We start from the raw sequence: 6,000 nt of genomic DNA, 5'->3' as shown, positions 1-6,000 counted from the left end.
TCGCAAGTCGACATTCGTAATGAAAGGGTGAAACTTCACTGAATGGGAGATAAAGCTAAGACCATGTTTGAATCTAGAGGGAACTAAGGCTTTGGCTAGAAAATCCCCACAAACGGCGCCAAATTGTATGACCAAAAAGTGTTAAGCTCTTTTGTTAAACTGATTAAATAAGAAGATAGAGGATAAATCCTAACCAAAGATAATTAACTCTAGAGCAATGAATGCTAAGTAAGAAAAGTTGGGTAAGATACTCATTAAGATAATGGAAAAAATCTAATGTGTATGATGAGCCTACATTCATTCTCGACATCGTTACTCCATAATGTAAAATAAAAAAGAAAGAAAGGATTCACCATTAATGACCATAGGGTACTTCTTTATTTATTCCATAACAATGGCTACAGAAAATGAATAGCAAGGTTCTGAACCTTCTCATTTACGAGACGAATTCTCCAATCCCTTTCCCCGGTTAGTGAAGAAGTGTGTTATTTGTGAATCCTCTCACTTTCTTCATTCTCTCACCTAGTATATATAGTAGGTATTCTCATTTACACAATGGTCATTATCGAGAGTACCTAAGTCATTTAACTGTATTACAGGTTGACCCTCTGAAATGACGTAACATCTAATTCGTTGTACAAGCATTCTGAATACACGACCTCGGCCGTGGCCGAGGTGCTTGCGCTATAGCATTGTATGAATACGACTTCGGCCCAAGTGACTTTTTGATGTTCCTCTTCACGCAGATTCTCGTTTGGTCAGATTTAGATCCATACAAACGTCACATTGTTATTTTATTTTTTTCTCTTATCTTGCTCTTCTTTATTATAAAATAATCCTATTTTATTTTCTACCTTACACTTTTATATAATAATTTACCTTATTCTTTTATATTGCAAATATTTTCTTTGTATTGGTGTAAAATGAGGACAAACAAGAAAATTTATCCACATCATTGCATACATCAAAATGTTACTAACACAATAACCTACCGGAAATGACGTCGGAATACAAACCGGAGTCGGGAAGCAATTAATCGGCCTTCTCACGGAAGCTCTATCTCGCCGGCCGGAGTGGGCCCAAGGCTTTTGCCGTTATACTGGAGGATAGCAGAAGCCGTACTTATAACCCGACCCGGTTGAGATTTTGGATATTTGGCCCTTTATTTTTGGGGCCTTTGTGTTGTTTAGTTTTTCCTTGCACCGAGCATTCTTCTTTCCGAGTATGACGACTCGTATAGCTCCGGGAGTGGGAGCAAACCTGCTGGGCCAACACGCAGCGGAGCGCAACCAAGACGCCACCGCCTATGTCGGCAACCTCGACCCTCAGGTATCTCTTTCCTTCCTTCTAATCCCCTAGGGTTTTATCCTTCTCCACCACTCTATTCGATCTTCCTTACCTAAATAGAAAAGCAGCTGATTCAAAAACAACGCAAAGACTCAGTGTGTCACTAGGAATACATGTAAAAGCATTTCCCTTAAATTCACTAAGCTTCTCGAAAGTATAAAATGGGTTAACTCATTTTTAACCCGCCCAAATTCGTCCCAACATGTCCATTTGCCACCATTAATACTGAACTTCTTCTCTGCTGTGAATAATTTCTTCTTCTCTGGTATGAATAATTATCTCCTGCAATAGTTTCTGCTTCTCTTTCCTTTTATGCTGATAGATTAGGTAATTTCCCCTTCCAATATCATTACCCTTATTGGACAGCTTCCTCCTATACATGAAACATCTTTTTCCAGTTGATGCTCCATTTTGATGCTGGTGTACCTTCAACAAGCTCCTCCCCGCTTTTCTGCTTTTGTACTTTTGCTTTCAGGGTTGAATTACTCAGAAAATTGAGAATTTTTTTTCCTGGATTCAGGTTTCTGAAGAGTTGTTATGGGAGTTGTTTGTTCAAGCAGGTCCAGTAGGTATGTCTAAATTTTTAGCTGAACCCCCTGTCCCCCAAAAAAGGGAGTAAATCAGTGGAGCTTCTTGATAAATTTGTTTAATATCCACTTTGGTTTTAAATTTTTCAACAGCATCTTCTTATCCTTTTTTTTAATCTTTTGGGAAATTTAGATTCTTTTAAATCTCACCTGTTCGCTATATAAATCATTATGTGTTGCAGTCAATGTTTATGTCCCTAAGGACAGAGTTACTAATGCTCATCAGGGATATGGCTTTGTGGAATTCCGAAGTGAAGAAGATGCTGACTATGTATGTGTTAGTTGTTTTTCTTGTTTCTCTCTTTTTACTTGCTAGTGTCTTGTGTATATTCTTTTACCATGAATTTGGTTTTTGCTATTCCTTGCTTTCTCTCTCTAAAGCACTACCAATGCAGGCAATAAAGGTACTGAATATGATTAAACTTTATGGGAAACCAATACGAGTGAATAAGGTAATGCTATGCCATTGATGCATCTCCCCTTTCTATAATGAATTGTCCCACATATTTCACATTCTATTTAATCTAATAAGTTATCCTCGTACAGGCATCACAAGATAAAAAGAGTGTTGATGTTGGTGCCAACTTGTTTGTTGGGAACCTTGATCCTGTAAGCAGTAGATATCTTTGACAGTATTTTACAAACTCTTGTGCTATTCTAATCCAAAGTGTCTGGACGTAGACATAGGATATCAGCTTTTATTTAGGTGTATAACATCACCTGCATATTATCACACTGCTCATGCTAGCAGTTCTGTTAGCTTATAAATCCACTTCTGTTTTATATGCAGGATGTTGATGAGAAGCTTCTATATGACACTTTTAGTGCTTTTGGAGTTATTGTCTCAAATCCAAAGGTTAAAGTCATTTCCCTTCTACTTTCATATGATTCATGATTCTTCATTTTGCTGCTTTTAAAGATGCGTGTCTGGACTTCCTAGCCATCCGTGATGATTAAGTCTCGTTTATTGTGTGTCCATGCTTCAGATTATGTTTTTAAATCCTAACAATCTGCTAGAGATATTGTATTTGTACATCCTCTAAACAGACATCTAGCCCTTTTAAAGTTGATTCCTACAGGTTCTCTCTTGTCTTTTCTTTTCTTTCTCCGGGGGGTGTGGGAGGTATAAAGAGATTGCCCCTTCATGTTTGCAGTGTTATTAATGATTGCCTCCTTACTTAGCTAGTGATTCATGTTAAAATGCTAGACCAGCTTGAATGATAAACAATGCACATATTGTTTTTCTCTATAACTATGCGTATATTGGTTCATACAACACTCCACATTTTACTAGGACCACATAGTTTACTTGCCATTTAGAGGTGGTGGTTGTTGTTATCTTCTGATGTATTATCTTTTGTTCCAGATAATGAGAGACCCTGAGACAGGGAATTCCCGGGGTTTTGGTTTCATTAGTTACGATTCATTTGAGGCCTCTGATGCAGCAATTGAGGTAACTGTCCATTTACCTCTTTGCTTACCAACCATAATATGTACAGATACATGATATGTTGTGAGTTACAAGTCCAAAAAGTTCAAATTTAAGTCTTAGCTATTGTTCGACTTGGAGTCTGTGCTGTGTATGGAGGTCCTATCTTCTTTTAAAGTCGATTATAAATTAGGACACATTTCTAATCAGATTGGAGAAGATAGCTATTTGCATGATATGGAGCTGTACTGGGTTAGAAGTGGAGTATTTTCCTGTTTGGTTTATGCTATTAATTTATCTGGTTTAGTCATAATACAATCGCAACGTTTGACGCTTTCTTTCAATTCCAGAAAGACAGGTCAACTGGTTAAATAGTTACGACAATCAGTTATTCAAATATGATCTGAGACTGATGCATCTCCAAGTTGGTTATAAATGGGCTGTCTGGAAACCTTTAGCAGTAAAATATTTGTCTGACATGGCATGGGAGATGGAAGCTTGGCTTTCTTAAAAAATGTGTAATTTAACAACTGCATAGAAATAAAAAATGTACCCGTAGATATATGGTAACATCATTTTGGATCAGTGGTGCTAGTATGTGTTTTCTCTCTATTGTGCGTAAAATACTTGAAACATATACATCTTTCCTTTCTCCTCCCTACGTAGCCTCAGAGTTTGCATATGTGCTTTATGGTCTTAGGATTCTAGTAGTGCGTTCGTGACAAAATAACTACAGTATTACCTCGCATGTATAATGCATTACTATGGATCAGTGGTCAGTGGTGATAGTATGGGTTATCTCACTACAACAACAACAACAACGACCCAGTATAATCCCACAAATGGGGTCTGGGGAGGGTAATATGTACGCAGACCTTACCACGACCCCGAAGTATGGGTTATCTCACTGTAGTGCTAAAATACCTTAATCCTCTACATGTTTCCTTCTCTTTCCACACTCCTTGGCTTCAGAGCTTGCATTTGTGTGTTAGGTCCCAGGATTATAGCTTGACCTTGCATCCAAGGGACAGTACAACTAAAGGGAAAATTTATATTGGGCAGTCTTGAGTCTAAGAGGCTGAACAACTTAACTCTCCCTTTAGCTGATGAATCTGGACTGTGACTTACAACTTGGTGTTTCTGCAGGCAATGAATGGTCAATATCTTTGCAACCGTCAAATTACAGTTTCCTATGCCTACAAGAAAGATACAAAAGGGGAACGTCATGGCACCCCTGCTGGTAGGAATCTTCTGTGTTATAAAAAAATGAAGTTGTGAATGCTAGGATGTGGATAATTGTCATTCAATCAAGATTGTTGAACTCTGTTTTGCTTGTGCTATTCCAACAAATTTGATATATCAATTAAATTTAAGATAGCTAATATTTTGAAATTCTTAAAAGTAAGTGACAAGGTATGAGCGAGGTGGTTTTTTTAAAATGCACGAGTGGCTATTGTGCATCTTCTCTGCTGTTTGAAATTTCAGGAACTTTATTTTCTCTTTGAATTATGTAATCGTTACTTCTCCAACCACTTCTAGGAATTCTAATTTGTTGTTGATGATATGCAGAAAGGGTTTTAGCTGCTAGTAATCCAGGTACTCAGAAAAACAGGCCTCATAACCATGTTTGCAAGTGGACCCCCCAGCGTTCCACAAGCCAATGGTGCGGTTGGTACTCCAGGTCCCCCACGGCCTTTTGCAAATGGTCCTATACCTCCAGCTCCTATTCCAGCAATCCGGCCGCCACCTATGCAGCCTAATGTCTACCCACCAATGCAAATGCCTGCACCACAAGCTTGGCAGGGGCATCCTATGCAACCAGGTCCGGCTGGCATTCCGCAGCAGCAAATGCAATTCAGGGGAATGCCACCTCCACCGCCCCCACAGGTAGCTCCACCCCTAAATAGGCCCCCTCCACCACCAGCTGCAATGGGCGCTCAGGTTTGGCGTCCTCCACCACCACCTCAGCACCTTAATGGTGGCCCCTACCATTCGATGCCACATATGTCGATGCAGCCACCCCCTCCTCCTCCTGCACATGGTTGAAAACTTGAGATGCCAAATTTTGTATTAGCTTGGATGTCTATTTCCTTTAAACATATGTTTAAACTAGTGCATTCACCGTTGTGAGTGTCGATGTTGGGATTTCAAACTTTTAGTCAAGGATTAGTTCGACATGGAAGTAACTTTTGCTTTTGGCCTCTGTTGATTGTCAGAAACAGAGGAAGATAGATTGTTGGTTTTAGTGAAAACACCATATGCAACCTCTGAGACGGCTGAGCTTAACAATCTACACGTATGTCAGGAAGAGATAGTTAACAGATTGCAAGTTCTGTCATCCGTACAGGGATCTTCTGAACATTCTACGTTTACAATAACATTTCGAATTATATCAGGGCGCAGTTAAAAGAGTTTGTTGTGGCCCTTCATTCAGCAGCAGCTTCATGCTTCTGTTGACCACTTGATGGTCAATATTTTAGTTTAGCCAAATACATACGCAGCCCCCTAAACTTGTCTAATTATTCGATTTAGATATCTGAACTCAGGCTAGTACCTATTGGACACCAAAACTACTCCAAAACTGTTTTATTGAACATATTCTAGTGACGTGGCAAAGCATGTAAATTCCACTCACCT

At 39.1% G+C, this 6,000-nt stretch overlaps 1 pseudogene across 1 annotated transcript; it reads left to right on the top strand.

The window, feature by feature from the left end:
• Positions 1–931: 931 nt before the first annotated feature.
• On the top strand, positions 932–5,615 carry LOC107763648 (uncharacterized; annotated as a pseudogene). Its single transcript, XR_012711135.1, has 9 exons — positions 932–1,329; positions 1,868–1,916; positions 2,117–2,205; positions 2,330–2,386; positions 2,481–2,543; positions 2,725–2,790; positions 3,301–3,387; positions 4,510–4,603; positions 4,933–5,615. The product of XR_012711135.1 is annotated as an uncharacterized LOC107763648 (transcript).
• The last annotated feature ends 385 nt before the right edge of the window (positions 5,616–6,000 follow it).

Source organism: Nicotiana tabacum, chromosome 6, assembly GCF_000715075.1.
Source record: "Nicotiana tabacum cultivar K326 chromosome 6, ASM71507v2, whole genome shotgun sequence".
Lineage (NCBI taxonomy): Eukaryota > Viridiplantae > Streptophyta > Magnoliopsida > Solanales > Solanaceae > Nicotiana > Nicotiana tabacum.
The sequence above is the reverse complement of the archived record's forward strand: the minus strand, read 5'-3'. Positions and strand labels throughout refer to the sequence as shown.